Source organism: Rhyacophila brunnea, unplaced genomic scaffold (assembly GCF_057557595.1).
Source record: "Rhyacophila brunnea isolate RB1 unplaced genomic scaffold, BYU_Rbru_1.0 scaffold_15, whole genome shotgun sequence".
Classification (NCBI taxonomy): domain Eukaryota; kingdom Metazoa; phylum Arthropoda; class Insecta; order Trichoptera; family Rhyacophilidae; genus Rhyacophila; species Rhyacophila brunnea.
Genome location: NW_028232806.1, coordinates 3,983,265 through 3,999,468, shown reverse-complemented (window position 1 = coordinate 3,999,468; position 16,204 = coordinate 3,983,265). Strand labels below are relative to the sequence as shown.

At 37.8% G+C, this 16,204-nt stretch overlaps 1 protein-coding gene across 1 annotated transcript in view; it reads right to left on the bottom strand.

Annotated features, from left to right (window-relative positions):
• Positions 1-15,381, bottom strand: part of foi (solute carrier family 39 fear-of-intimacy) — a 58,236-nt gene extending 42,855 nt beyond the window's left edge. The window contains exon 1 of the mRNA XM_085942877.1: positions 15,196-15,381. The gene's annotated coding sequence lies outside the window, so the exon portion shown is untranslated. The remainder of the gene's footprint in view (positions 1-15,195) is intronic.
• Positions 15,382-16,204: the final 823 nt, after the last annotated feature.

Here is a 16,204-nt window from a genome sequence, read left to right as displayed (position 1 = left end):
TTTATGGAAAATAAAAGAAAAGCGAAAATAAAACAGAAAAAATACTATTAATAAAAAATAACTACATTAGAAATAAACTGAGTTTGAATGAAGTTTGATTTATACCCATGTGTAGGTTGCCGATTCATTTTATTTTTTCACATGAATTATTAAAAATGAGAAAGATTGGAAAAAAACAATACTTCGCACTTTTAACAAAGTAATTTTACCATGATATCATACGTTTTACGGTAGTTTCATATTTGGCTGACTAATTAGATTTATGATGCGGAAAGGCCATAAGTACGCCATGATTATTTGCTTTAATATTTTAAATCTCGCTAATCCATTCATTATGTCTTTACTATCAGAAACAGCAATCTCTTATTAAATTCACATTTTTATTTATATTACAATATTATTTACTCCATTAAACTTGTGTATTTCCAAGATTGAACGTATACAATATTAACAATAAATGTCTTAAATAGTATAAATTATACTAGATTTATTTTTGACCGATTTTATCAATTTTATTTGTAAATATAAAAATTTTATATTAACAACGGAAAAAATCCCAATCCCGGGACCAGTCCCGGGATCCCGGGATTGTCAAATTGTAATCCCGAAATCCCGGGATCAGAATTTTGGCTCGGGATTGGATTCCCTACTCTCGACTATAAGGCCATACTTCAACTGATGCGGTGCCCAAACATTAGACCCACTCTCAAGCCTGCCGTCATGCGATTAAATAATTAATTATTACTGCAATGCTCTGAGACTTCCAGCCGTCCCGAAAGAGTCGAGGTGCACTTTGAAAATACGCTTCACTATTTCCGTCTACAATCGGGTAGGCGTGCACCGAACTCCCACTGGACACCAGTGCAATGTTGCCAACCGTACTATAATTATAGTATTTGTACTATAATTTTGGTCCGTGTACCATGAACGGTATTAAAAAGGTATAGACGCCCAAAATGTCCACATTAAAAATTACAAAGACCAGCAGGTTAACAACAGTCAGGCCGCGACACGAATCTGTTAACTTCGGTGGTAGTGATAGTTATTGCCCACACTTCGAATGCAATATCGACAATACCTACAAACCGGCTAACTCCATTTGGGCAAATTGTTCAGGAAGGAGAAATAACATAATAATTTAACTATCGAGCGGAATCTAACAATTCTAAAAAATACACTTGGATTTTTTTACAAATAAGCTGCACTATCAATAATTAATACACAATTTTAACTTCCCTTTTATATATAAAGAAAATTTATATAATGAGCGGAGTTGTTCCATTTATGCTATTGGAAATTTGGCACCTTCAGTTGGCTGTTTTGTTGGATAACGCATTTATTGTTTTATAGATTTAGGAATTTGAAATTTTGTGTGAGCGTAGAAAACATGCTTTATAACAAATTGCCATAAAAATCTCATTTTTGGTCAAAAGTGCAGTTAGCTGGTTTGTAGATTAAGCAGTCGATATGGTAAACTGTTAATAGAAAATGATGATTGTCGTGGTTCAGGTTACCGCATTGCATTCAAAGATAATCAATAACTAGCGCTACTATCGTAATTTGCAATTCCGTGTCACGGCTTGAATATAGTCGGCCTTGAAAATAACGCCTAAAGTAGGTACTTACTATAATTTCTTAATAGAAAAAAAAACAGCAAATAGCTTAAATTCGCAGATAATTTTTTTGTGAGAAACAAAAATCCTATACACTTTAAAGAGTTTCAAGCGAAGACAATGTATAATACCTATATTTGTTGTTAAAATACGATATATATAATTTCTTGGACCTCGTACTATAATTCGCGACAAAAAGATGGCAACACTGACTGAACTACGTTATTTTTAATCGCTAGTTTGGTATCCGGCAAGCACCAAATAGGCTGACTTCGCGAACGACAGGTGGACGGGCACATCGGTTACATCGGCGGTTTTCAAACTTTTTCATTTCACGTCGCCGTGAGCATAATAATGTAGAAACGCAGGACAGATTAATACGATAGAAATGTAAAAGCCATCGTCGAGTATAGACCAAAGTTTGGAAGCAGGGTACTTCATGACGGTCAGGCCTCAAAACCCGAGTATAACAAAGCGCGCCGACTACCCTCAAATAGTGAATGCACGTTACACTTACGCGACAAACTGTAGAGACGTCACTATCGAAAATAACACATGTTTAAGTGTATGGCTTATTTTTTTATAATCGTAGCCTCTTATGCCACACCCAGTAGGGTGAGCCAGTTCTCATTAATTTTGTGTTCCATGGATACAATTTTTTTTCACGGTGCCCTAAGAACAAACCAATTAAAAACCCACTTTGAAAACCTCTGGGCTGGGATGATGATACAACACGTGTTTCGTTTACACATTAATCTTTATCAATCACCCATGTCAAGATACTTTTTTAAAACAGCGTAGGTACATAAAGTAAAAACTGAATCCATTGAAACAGGCAACACAAAAATCATGGGAACTGAAATACCTAACGGGTAAGGAGAAGCAGGCAACCAATCTCGAGCATGGAAGAAGACGGAATAAATTTAAACACGTGTCAAGAATATGTCATACGTCGAATACTGACAACTGCTCTCGGTTTATACATTGACGCTATAATATTGGTGTATTACACACACTATTACACGTCTATAATGCGTGGTTCATTTTCGTAGGATACTCACACATTCAAAACCCAGCGTAAAAATTTACTGTATTGGTATATATAGCCTATCGGAATTATATTTCTTATCTGTTCAGTGACGTGACAGTGAGAAGAAAAATGTTTTGCGTATGAAAAAAAATCGTTTATTAACCAGTGGGCTTGCAATTCGAATACTGGAACTGAGCCAATCCAACTATGTAGTATTCGTCGATTAAAGTTATTATTTTTAAATATTATAATGAGGCGTCGCAGGCGCAGGTGTGATCTCGGTACATACGCACTGATAAGTGTTTGCCAAACCACAGATAGATGAAGCAACAGAGAATATCTTTTTCGGCGTATCCCAGCGTTATCCAACGTGTGCTCCGCGGTCTGTTCAAAAAAATCAGACAATATTATTACCTAATTCATATGCTTCGGTGGTTGTTTAAACCCAAACTTTGCTTGAAATTAAAACGGAACACCTTGTGGTTGGGCCAATTATGGTCGCTTTTTCCCACTCAATCCTCCCCTCAATCCCCAGATATTGTCGCAAGTCAGGGCGACCAGCAGATACGGGTCATCATTAGACAGTGATTAATAACAGTAAGCAATGACATTAATATGGACGAAGCATCTGGGGGGAAAAATAACACTCACTTTTTTGTCGGGTCTGCCGAATGGCATAATCTGTTCTAACGCCATTATAATAAAGGTGATATTGCTATAAATTCCCCATGCTTTTTGTCGGGTCTGCCGAATGGTTCGGTTCGAACGGGTTTACTCAAATGGACAGTGACACTAGAAACACTGTTCTAACGCCATTACAATAAAGGTGATATTGCTATAAATTCCCGATTCGTGATATCGCATAATGGAAATTACGTGACGTCTACCTATGCATGTGCGAATGTCGCTATGCGTGAATTTACTTGCTAGCTACTGTATTGAGTGCGTTGTCCATTAATAATGTCATTGACAGTAAGTTATTCGTATACCACGACCGGGTCAACTTGATACAGGATGACCGTCGTCCAATCGAACTAATCTGATCTATGTTTAATTCTGAACACCATGTAAAGCCGTGAATACCGGCACTTGTGAATTGATCCATCCATCGAGTACCTACCCTTTCGACCTCTATCGCGCCGTGATCTGATACGATACGACCGAAGTCGTGTTAACCGCAATGTAACTCATCCAAAACGCATATGTTCGACCTTCGTTGCGCTAAATCGGATATGACTTGAGCGAACGTCGCGTCTACCATCCATCATGAACTTGTCATCATCATTTATCCCAAAACACAAGTGAAACCGTGAGAGTGACATTATGAACCGTCCGTTTACCCGTGCGTGAGTCCGTGAATAACGAACAAGCTCCAGCGCGCCAGCCCTATCAACATCAAATGTTAGTGCCTGGATTGAATCACTGTTTAAATCCCCACCTATTGTACGACAACATCTTCTTGGCTACGCTTCTAGGCGCCGTTGTCTACTAAATGGGAGGAGCTTGTTTGTTTATAATGGAATTGCGGGTAAAAATGGGCGGAGCATGTTAGTTCACAGTTTTAACACGTAGCCAAAAAGATGTTGTCATACTATAGATCCGTAATCCAAAAGCATCTTCAAATTAAAGTCCACTATGAAAACCGCAACCTCCTTGTTTATTTTGTAAGGTAGGTGTATGTAATTAATACAAACTGAGCTTTCTCCGATAGTTCTTTACTCTGTGATTGTTGGCATTTTTACTAAAAAAGCGTATCGATTGAGGTTATATTTCTATTTAAAGAATCTATTACAGAAATAAATAATCTTTTTAATGGTAGGTACCTACAATCCAAATATCCAATACGACTTACGTCAATATATACATATTCGTCGATCTATAAAATATGTAAAATTATGTCATTGAAAATCATACATAACTTTGGATATATTATATATGGAAGAATATTTTTATCGATTATAGTTTTGTATAGGCAAGGTTTAATAAATTTTATAAAACTAACAAACACCATCTGTAAAATGTATTCTTAATCCAACGAAAACAAATAAGTATTCCTGAAAAATTCTGCATTCTTTTGTCGGATCGTCCATACCATACCAAATCTATTATGGTTTGGTTAAGGCAGGGTTTAATTGATTTTTTTAAAACTAACAAATACCATCTGTAAAGTGGAGCCTTGGTTCAATAAAAACAAATACGTATGACTGACGATAGTTTTATGTGCACTATTTATATCAAACGTCTACGTCCACGGTGGCCGTGCGACTTAAGCGTTGGACTATCACGCCGTGGGTCTCAGGTTCGAATTCTGGGTCTGGCAAGTACACATATTGTTTTTTTCAATTTGTGTGCGGGTCAGGGTATGGACCTAACAGGTTGAGCAAGTGGCTGACATCCATTTCTCGTAAAAAACAAAATCTGTTAATACAAACCTCTACTTTGTGGAGGCACATATGATCTTATTAGTATCGGACATGGCCGAAAAAAAAATATATATTTCGGATCTTAACAGCCCACCCCTGCACTTCGCCACTGGTGTCAGTCAAGTAGGGTTTCAGCGAGTTAAAAAAAGTCTCAAGGGTTCCGCCAAGCAAAAAAGGTTGGGAATCACAGTGTACGTGATGATGATGATACCCATGTATTATAAATTCCTTAGGTATGGATCTGCACTTAAAAAATTCAAAACAATCGGCAATAGTGTCGTGCAGCACATTATGCAAATAGGTATTCACTGTCAATCATTTAATGTTTAAAGTGACCATTAAACGCAATGTACCAAGAACATCTTACTACAGGTGCTGTGGTCTAATCCGTATACATAATTAGAGAGACAAAGAATTGTGATTCACCTCCGTAATTTGGTACTTGAAGGGCACAGGCACAGGCACCGCCGACTTTAGATTAATAAAGCCTGAGCATAACTTTTTGCACAAGCAACGAGTGGTCCACTTTCCAGCTGTCAAAATCAGATCCCGGATTGCTTGACATATTGATTCGCCCTTTCTCGTTTCAAATTAAATTATGAAAAATTCTCACATCAAATAATTAACTATCAGTGTTATTTATAAATAATATAGATTCCTGTTATTCATCAGCTGTCAAAGTCAGACTATTCCTTCACACAAAAACCGGTGGTAATATCGATTTCCAAAAAATATGTAGCATTGATCTATGCATTACATTTGTAGAAGGTGTATTAATGCTAGTGTATTATTTATCATTTAACTCATATATAAGTGAACACGAGAGACGCGTCACTGTGAGAACACTATAGACAGTGACAGGTCATCCATAGACAATGGGAGGGGCGAAAAGGTAGGACCAGTCATGAATGTATCGGCTTTCTCTTCAGTCGGCAATGGCACAGGGCGTGTCTGACGGATTCGTCCATAGATTCTCAAACTTATTCGGCCTATTGCCCCCTTTTCAGGAAGAAACTCAACGCCATGGAAATTTATCTTTAAGCAAAAAAACAGAATGGTGTCAGTGGCAAATTTGTGTTCCTCTCTGTACATATCCATATTTTTACTTACAGAACCAGGGAACACAGAATTAATGGGAAGGGAACTGAAATACCTAACGCGTGTGGAGTAACAGGTAACTGATCTCGAGAGTGGAATAATATGGGATAAACTTAAACACGTGTTAAGAATACGTCATTCTAAGCTTGTCCTTCATTCTGACAACTGCTCTCGGTTTATGCACTGATTAATTTTATGATAAATAGTAGTCTGTAGGTACGTGGAAAAAAACATACATTTCCAGGCGGGTTACTTGTAAATTGTACGTTAAACGTTTCACCGTGGCACAGTTCGCCGTGAGCTTTCTTATCAAAAAGAGATGACCGTATACCTACTATACGGTCTTCAATTTTATTAGATTCAACATGAACTTTCATATCTGATTTTGGCAAAATTCATGAATTCAGGAATGAAAACCTAACCTAACCTAACAAATAATCAAGTAGGTATATCGGCTAATTTATTTATTTTTTTTGCTGCAGGCTTCCTGTAAAGTGTAAACCGACAAGAACCGTGTTTTATTTAGACATGAATTTTATGTCAGTACTATACGACCGACCCAAAGAGAATGGACGGTCTTTAATATACGGCCATATATTTCCGATACAACATTTCACGGTGAAGTGTATTCGTACAAGTTTCCGGACACGGGTTGAACCGACTTGAGTAGAGTAGAGACCGTGTCCAGTCAAGAATTAACAGCTGATGAGTAATTGGTCCGGATTCAAAGCGGTTATCTCTATTCGCCATTTGATATACTATTGGTATTATAAAAAAAAACATATATTTGCCTAGGGCCGTTATATCGAAAGACAGTATTGATACTATCGATACTCGCAAGAGTAAGGCCATCCTCCCACGGCGCAACTTATGTCCGTCGGAACTGAAACTAAAATTCCAGCCAGTATCTAGCTAATGTATTTCAATGGCGGCTCGCTGACGGCGAGACTGGAATCTGTCGGCTTCAAAACGGTCGCGAAGAGATGCGACATGCTAGTCGCGCGGTCTCAAGTTTCCAGTCACCGTAAAACAGTGGTACCAACATCATTAGATTCGGTGAAAAATCATATTTTCTTACCAAAATTGGTAGCACTGCGAACAAGTGTCATGATATAAAAACCATTTACAACCCAAGACGTCAAAAGTACAAGACAAGCAAAATTGAAATAACCTAATTTTATTCAAGTAAACGCGGCAGCGCGCGTGTTGTTGGTTTTTGTACAAAACGGCTGATGGTCCAGTTTGACAGTTTGAGGTTATGTGATTATTATTTCAAGTGGTTTCAGTAGCGCCGTGTGCGAATCATCACATTGGTCAGTTTATGAGTACCATCACCAACCAGATCCACCAGATTTCAGTTGCGCCGTGGGAGGAGGGCCTTAGTATTTAATGTTGCTTGTCCACGAGGGAAAATGGCAAAATTAGTATCGAAAGAAAAGCGTATAGATCGTATAGATAGAATATCGAAACTTTTTTGACGGCCCTATGTGTGCCTGCCTTTGATGGAGGCATCCTGTGTTTTCCGTGACCGACTTTGTATACGTAAACCAAGTGACGTCCCTAGATAAAATGCCGCCCCTGGGCCCCGATTTCCTAACTATCGACTCGTGTGGCACCAGACGACATGACGTAATTGTGACGTCAGCCAATACACGCTCGAGGCATGCCGCCCGCGTAGATAATTATTACGATGAAACACCTATATGTGTATGGTGACAATGAATAGCGCCGCTGTCTGAGTAGCGTGATTTTCTCGAGTGCTATTATCACTCCGGTAGTACGTCACAATGATGTCATATGACGTCATGTCGACCGGGAAGCTTGCACTCGCAAGTTCTAACATAGGGCCCCTGGGCCCCGATTTCCTAACTATCGACTCGTGTGGCACCAGACGACATGACGTAATTGTGACGTCAGCCAATACACGCTCCAGGCATGCCACCCGCGCGCAGTGCCCACCGTAGATATTATTACGATGAAACACCTATATGTGTATGGTGACAATGAATAGCGCCGCTGTCGGAGTAGCGTTATATTCTCGAGCGCTATTATCACTCCGGTAGTACGTCACAATGATGTCATATGACGTCATGTCGACCGGGCAGCTGGCACTCGCAAGTTCTAACATAGGGCCCCTGGGCAGCGCCAAAGTGCCGCCTCATTTTGTATAGATTATTTTATTACCATTATTATTATCATGAGTCCAATACCTAAGAAATATGTTGTATGGATACATTACTATCAAAATATCAGACTAATTATTCGCAAATCTGCACGTCGTGTCGTTTCTCGTCACCAAGGACGTCGAAGGGCGACGGAAGTAAACTAGATATCGCGAACCCGACAAAACCAGTGAGCTGATTTTTTTTATGGATAGATATTTTCGCTATTACTAAGTTAAGGTAGGTAGCTATTTCTATATAATCCAAATGATTTTACTCGATTTGCCGCCCTTTGAGTAACTGCCGCCCACAAGCGACGCTCAATCTGCCTTCCCCCACGGGACATCACTGCGTAAACCATTCATTTATTAAACAACAAATATTATAAAGTCATAAACCGAAACAACATTCAACATTCATATAATTCTATGAAGAATGGTCTTACATTACTATTATAATTTTTTTATATATATATACACAATTCTCAGTTATGAAGATAAACTAAGTTTTGTTCAAACCAATCAACGTGTCGACAGGTAGGCCTAGACGTTTCTGCGAATTGATAATGGTATAAAATAACAAAGTCCGCTCGGAGTGAGTCGGATAATAGCCTGATAAGGTGATAAGGGAACACACCTGTGAACAGGTCCGTCGCAAGGTACTCAGCCGCCCCCTGGTTCGACATGCTAGTCTTTTTTTTAAATCGACGAATTAAACTTATTTTCCAATAAAAAATGAGCTGGCCATTGTACAACCGGCAAGGATTTTGTTCATGTGAAGCCTGACTAGAGGAGTGTCGGGAGACCTAGATCGTGGTGGATGGATAGTTAAGCCCAGGGGTAGTCAACCTTTTTATACCTACCGCCTACTTTTGTATCTATGTTAGTAGTAAAATTTTATAACCGCCCACCGGCTCCACAGTAATGGTGATTTATAAAGTAGGGAAGTAACTTTACTTCATAAAATTTATAAAGCAGAGTTACAGCAAGTTAAAGCATATAATATATAATAATAATTACTATTATATATTATATGCTATAATCATAAATACTGGATATCTGGCTCAATTTTTGTGACGAACAAACGAAGGTCTCCTCTTTCGGAAATATTCAGGCGGTTTCTTTCTTTAGTCATAATATTGATTAACAGCACTAAGTGCTCGGCCGTAGTGATTTGGTGGGCGCGGCGCGGCAGCGTCTTGCGAAACTCAAACGTATAACCGCTCCAAAAAAGACACTGTCTACGAACATTTTACACACGGTTATACGTTTGAGTTTCGCAAGACGCCGCCGCGCCGCTCCCGCGCGACCACTACGTTCTTGCACTAAAGGCTGATTCCACAAGATATGAGGTAAGGAGGGTATCAATAAGCTGAATATCATTTTCCACATATTTGGATATAATGCCGGGTCCACATTGGCAACATGTCGCAGGCAACCTCGTTAAATTTTACGATAAGTAGGATAATTATCGTAAAATTTAACGAGGTTGTCGCGCGACTTGTTGCCGGTGTGAGACAGGCATTTTTTTTGCCATATGTTTTCATATCCACCACTACGTATACTACGTTGTGGTTAGTTTTAGATGTCTCTTCCATTGACATACATGAGCAGCCGGTAGACATTGATCAAACACTCCCCGCTTTAGATACGAAGAGAGGTCCAAAAAATTCACATATTATGCAGCTGGCCGCATTGAGATCAAATTCATGTCTAAATAAAACACTTCATAATTGGTAATAAAAACCACCAGAATACAAGGGAAAGACAGAAGAAAATAGGTAGACAAGTGGATTAGAAATACAATCGTATCGTATATTATATTTACATACAATTATGGTAGGTGCTCTTAAGGACGCGCGGACGACACACACGGACACTAAACATCCTAATAATTATGACCGTTGGGCCACGCGTATTCGATAACCAATTGAAGCGCCTAGTTTCAAAAGCCCCTAAAACGGTTTTTGAAAATTTTTGAGTTAGATAATATGTATTTAGACGGACATTTTTGTTACCTATATGATGGCCAAAGATTGAACTTTAAAAAATGCCAAAAACCGTCAATACGTATGATCAAAAATTAGGGTAAATTTCAAAACCCGCTAAAATGGTTGGGTGTGCTTTTCAAATACGCCTAAAATGGAAAGCCAAAATACTCTTTAGAATGTAACAAATCGAAAAATAAATACATTAAATTCACAGATTTAATAGATATGAGTTTTTCTCATTTTTCTCAAAACTACTTAAAATCGTTTTTCTCATTTTTATCAGAACTACCTAAAATCGTTTTAGGGGCTTTTGAAACTAGACGCTTCATTTGCGAGTGCGACAGGTCGCTTATAACTCGTAGGCAAGCATTCGTAGTTATAGCTGCGAGGCAGGCTCTAGACCAATGATACTCAACCTTTTTTTTCTTCGGGCCAAATACATATATTTGTAAAGTAACGCGGGCCGCATCACTACTGGTGTGACGAAAAAAATCATGAAACCCCCCTTTTTTACAAAACATTTCTGAGATTTTAAAAATTATGCGTGTTTTTTTAATTAATCGTGTGCAATAAATAGCAACACTCTTATACCAGATCTGATGTGGACCATAATGACAATCCTCTTCCGGTGTCACTATCTGTGCGTCAAAGTCGAAACGTATCACAAGATATACGAAATTCCTGATAATAAATGTGTTTCGGGCCGCACATAAAAGCTTAAAGGGCCGCATGTGGCCCGCAGGTTGAGTATCGCTGCTCTAGACTCAAAATGCGGACTGTCTGGGTATGAGGAATGTACCCGGGAAAGTGCAAGGATCCACGACACAGAACATAATATAATAAATAGAATACCGATAGGCTATATTCAATGCGCCGCATCTTGATGCAGGGTTTTGAATGTGTGAGTGTCCTACGAAAATGAAGCACGCATTCTTGACAGCGTACAACGTATTCTTGACACGTGTGTGAGTTTAACCCGGATTCTTCCTTACTCGAGTCGGTTACCTGCTACCGCCTTACCCGTTATGTATTTCAGTTCCCATTATTTCTGAGTTCCTTGGTCCACGATTAAAGCGACGAGAAGCCATAAGTACTAGGCGGGGTAAATGTGGAATATAATGTATTCTAATAATATAAACTTTTTTATTAAAACTATTTCTAGCTTACAGTGGCTATTACTACCCCTAGCGGCGGTCCTGACTTTGTAATCATAAAATTAATGACTTCAATTTAAAATACCTGAACAATAAAACTTGCAGTTGACATATTTTTTTTGGAATAACCTGAGTCAGTAATATACAATATCTACAGAGAAACAATACAATTGAGTAGGTAGGTACATACCTGTTTATTTTTTTTACTGAAAGGTAAACAATGGTATCTAGACAATTTTCAGGTAGTCAAGTAGGTAAAAATGCCAAACAGTTTCTTGGTAAATGTATACAACTAGATATACTTTTGAACAAAAGTAGTGTTTATTTTTAAATGAATTTAATCAGTAATAATAAAGTGTATTTTTCGTTTTCTTCACAGAACAGAATATAGTCAATAGAATTCCGATAGGCTATATTCAATACGCTATATTTTGATGCAGGGTTTTGAATGTGTGAGTGTCCTACGAAAATAAAACACGCATTATTGCATGACGTGCAATAGTGTGTGTAATACACCAATATTAAATGAGCGTCAATGCATAAACTGAGAGCGGGTGTCAGTATTCCATTGTATGCGTATTCTTGACACGTGTTTAAGTTTATCCCGGTTCTTCCTTACTCGAGATCGGTTACCTGCTACTCCTTACCCGTTAGGTATTTCCAAGGCCTGAACAAAAACGATGCATGAATGCGAGTGAGAAAGTATTCGGCACCCTTATAATCTCTGCGACACGCGCTAGAGTAAGATAAAAGGTCTACCTATGTGTGAGTTAGTTTCCAAAAGTATCGCCGGAAAATCGTGGTGAATCGCTTCACGTAGCGTCGATAACCTGCGAGCTCGTGTTGTTAAAATTGCAATTTTTTGTGTTAAACATAAAGTCAGTGGTAAATATTTTTAGTTAAGAAAGTTAGGAAAGATGGTTCTGTGTGTTGTATTAAAATATGGTAGCCGTACTGATAAGCAAGAAGATGGTATTACGTTTCATAGGTAAGTTGATACATGTTCGTGATAATTCATTTGTATATTATTATATATTTTAATATCAGTGACCTAGTGTTTCTTTAAAATAACTTAAATTATGGATATCTTTACCTAATGGTTGCATTTTGACCGCTTAAAAACACTATATAACGTAAAAAAATAGAAAATTATATTTGAATTCTGAGCGTCTAGTGCGAGCACTTTGGGCGAGCACTAGCGAAATGGTCTATGCCAGTCTATGGTCTCGAACATTTGTAGACGAATGGGTTCGCTCGCCCACAAACCAAACGCATGGCACGCAGCTTCATTTAGCAATGCAACGGGTGGCGTCTAGATCAGGGGAGGGCAAACTGCGGCCCGCATGGTATTTTTTTGCGGCTCGCCATCATTAATTGTACTTCTGATTACGGATAACTTTTTTATAATTTTTTAAAAATATTGACAATAGATTAAAATTTGAAGAATTTGTTGTTTCGTAAATGTATTATCTCAGTACGTCTTCCTTGCGTCTCGTCTCACACTATGTAACCACTATTTTCTACGTTGAACATCGATTGGGAATGAATGGAAAGAATTTTCGGATTGTAATTTCGCTCTGGATGTAGATATTGTATGTAGATCAATAGATATTGATAGTGTACCGACTGAACTACAACTTGAGATTATTGATCTGCAGTGTGACACTGATTTAAGAGAATTGCATCGTCGTGAAGAAATCTCCAAATTTTACAATGCCCTTAATTCAGACAAAATCGACTAACTTAAAGATTATGCAAGAAAAATGTTAGTTATTTTTGGATCAACCTATATATGTGAACAAACGATAACTACAAAATTAACGCATGGATTTAAAAAAAATGAACAGTTTCATTCTTCTCATTATTTTTTTTGTAATGTTTATTTTTCGTGATAATAAATAGTGTATATCTAAAAATGGTATTTTACTTGCGGCCCGCCCGCTCATTTTGAATTCTTGAATTTGGCCCTCCATCCAAAAAGTTTGCCCCCCCTGGTCTAGATGTATCTATAGTCTATGGGTATTTCAGTTCCCATTATTTCTGAGTTCCCTCGTTGGCTTAGTAGGCATGTGCATACATACTCAAAAGTCATTGCCGTCAGGGAAATTAAGTACCTATACTACCTATGCAACTAAATGGAATATCCCCCATAAACCCTTGTCCAGATGGCGCAATTTGACTCAGGCGTAAAAACTCCCGCGCATTCCAGGTACAAGTGACCTCATTGAGCTGTCCACATACACTTGCTGCGAAGCAAACTCTAAGCCAAAAAGTTGATAAAACTTAACACAAGGATATTTTTTCATCAACGTGGTATATTTGACAAATCTGTGCTACCAACGCTCACGTATGTGTGTGAAACATTAACTTTTAATGGCTATAAATTTCGAGTGGGCCAACGTGGCATGGAAAGGTGCATGTTGAGCATAACGCGGAATTATCATCACAAGACAAACCAATAAATAAGGAAGCAGACAACAGTACGCGATGTGATAAAAGTCGATAAGCAGATGAAATAGAAATAGGTTGGATACATGGACCCCCCCCCCCTCCAACATATCGCTAAGGTTACAGGCAGTGTGGCGTTCTACACCTACAGTAGCGTTTTCCAAATGGTGTTAGAGGCAAAATAAGGGTAGTTTTAGCTATTTTTTAATGCATCCGCTTGGATTATAAAATTGTTGATTCCACCACGTCGGCCCCCCAGGCTGGAGCCCTGTCAGCAATAGCCTTCCCAGCTCCCTTGTGGTTGTATCTAGGAACCTATATGGTCGTGTGTTTTTACTTTTCAGTTCGTGTTTTATTAATAAAAGTTTAATGTAGTTTCCATTTTTGATTCCAATGAATATAATAATATTACTGTCTATAATTATGTATTATAGGTATATACATATTAACACATTCATTTTTAATTTGAAATTTAAGGGGTATATTATGATAGGCATATCATAGTACTATTTTCAAGTCATTATGAAGGGAAAATACACTGAAAATATATAGGGGAAACTGAATAACTGAGAACTAGGATAGTATAGTGTTTAAACTATTGTAGGTTATGTTTATTTATATTCTCTATCGAATTTTACGATAAAATACGGTTTGGCAGAAGATTTTCCAAGCAGAGAATTCAAGGTTTCTTTCTGTATGGTACCTACACAATATTCTTGTTATACAATGGTTTAATTATTATACATACTTACTTGATAGTTCGATCAAAACGTCGATTTGTACGTACTTTAAATCTGATTAATTAGATATAGATACAGTACCTATATTATTTAGGTATATTTACATAATTCAACCGCTATAATATGCCACAGCTGCTGTTGTGAAAATTGTATTGTTTCAAAAAAATGTATATTTTTCTATCTGTCAAAATATCATTATGTTATTGAACGAACTGTCACAGAAAAAAGTAAAAAATAGAATAAAGTATGTAACCAAACCTATTTTTGGGAATCTAATATTTCACTAAATAAGTATTCGCCGATGACAGACGGATAGAATAGAAAAAGCTTCAAAATTAAAGTTGTTGACTTTGATTCCTGTTTTACGTCATAGTATCATAGATAATTTAATTGTTTAGTAGATTTTTGTTTTGGTATCCTCATTTTTATGCCGCGCCAGGGAATCTAACTTAAAATTATAATGATTACATACTGCATATCTCCAAATAAAGACACGAGAGAATGTCACACAACGCTGGATAATATTTTATTTCTAACCTGTAATCCGCAAATGTTTCTGAGACATGGATGGAAGTACTGCAGCCCAAGGTTTTCTATTTCCGATATCGACACGCGTTTGATCTCTGGGATTGTTATAGAACTTTTTACTTCACAGAACAGCGTCAGTTTTTTCAGTGTTTTTTTTATCGCGACGGCCGATGCCCGACAAATCGAGGTGTATACAAAAATTGGGACACAAATGTGCAGCGAACTAGATCTGCCGGCAGACACGCCGAAACATTTGTTGCACGTCGTTTCCGCGATGCGCCGCTAGGTCGTTGAATACCTACATACAGCCCTACAAACTTATCTAGATAATGAGATGGGAGAGCCACTGTCGAAAACTACCCAATCAAGACTCGTAACTGGCAAAATTTGACATTCGCATGGCGTTTTTCAATATGGCGTCCTATGGTAGTTCGTAGTTCTACTTTTGGCCATTCTTCAGATAAGTTTGTATTTCTGTACAGCTACTGCTACATAGTTCCGATTTTAAGCCAATGTACAGCTGTCTACCTATTTGATGTCCGGAATTATTCATGTAATTTAAGCTTTAAATCGGTATAGTGCCGCAGAGGTGGCCATGAACTTTTATATTTTTTTATTACCAAAACAGTTTATTCCATGTAGACAATTATAATAAAAATGCCCTTTTCTGTCGGCGAATCAGCTTTTCGATCCAATAATCGTTAATTGAAAATTTGAATTTTTCATACATTTTGATGCACCATTATCACAAACTAAAATTATATTACGAGGTAATATTAGGTTGGGGTAGGTTAGATTAGGTCAGGTTAGGTTTGGTTTGGTCTAAAGAGAATGTTGTAAAATCTCATGGCCACCTCTGCGGCGCGTTTACCCGATTTTAAACCAATGTTGCCGCTATATATTTGAAGTCTGGAATTCATGTACAGACTTACAGACTTAACTATAGAATAGCCAAAAATAAAACTACGAACTACCATAGGACGCCATTTTGAAAATTTCATTCGAATGTCAGATTTTG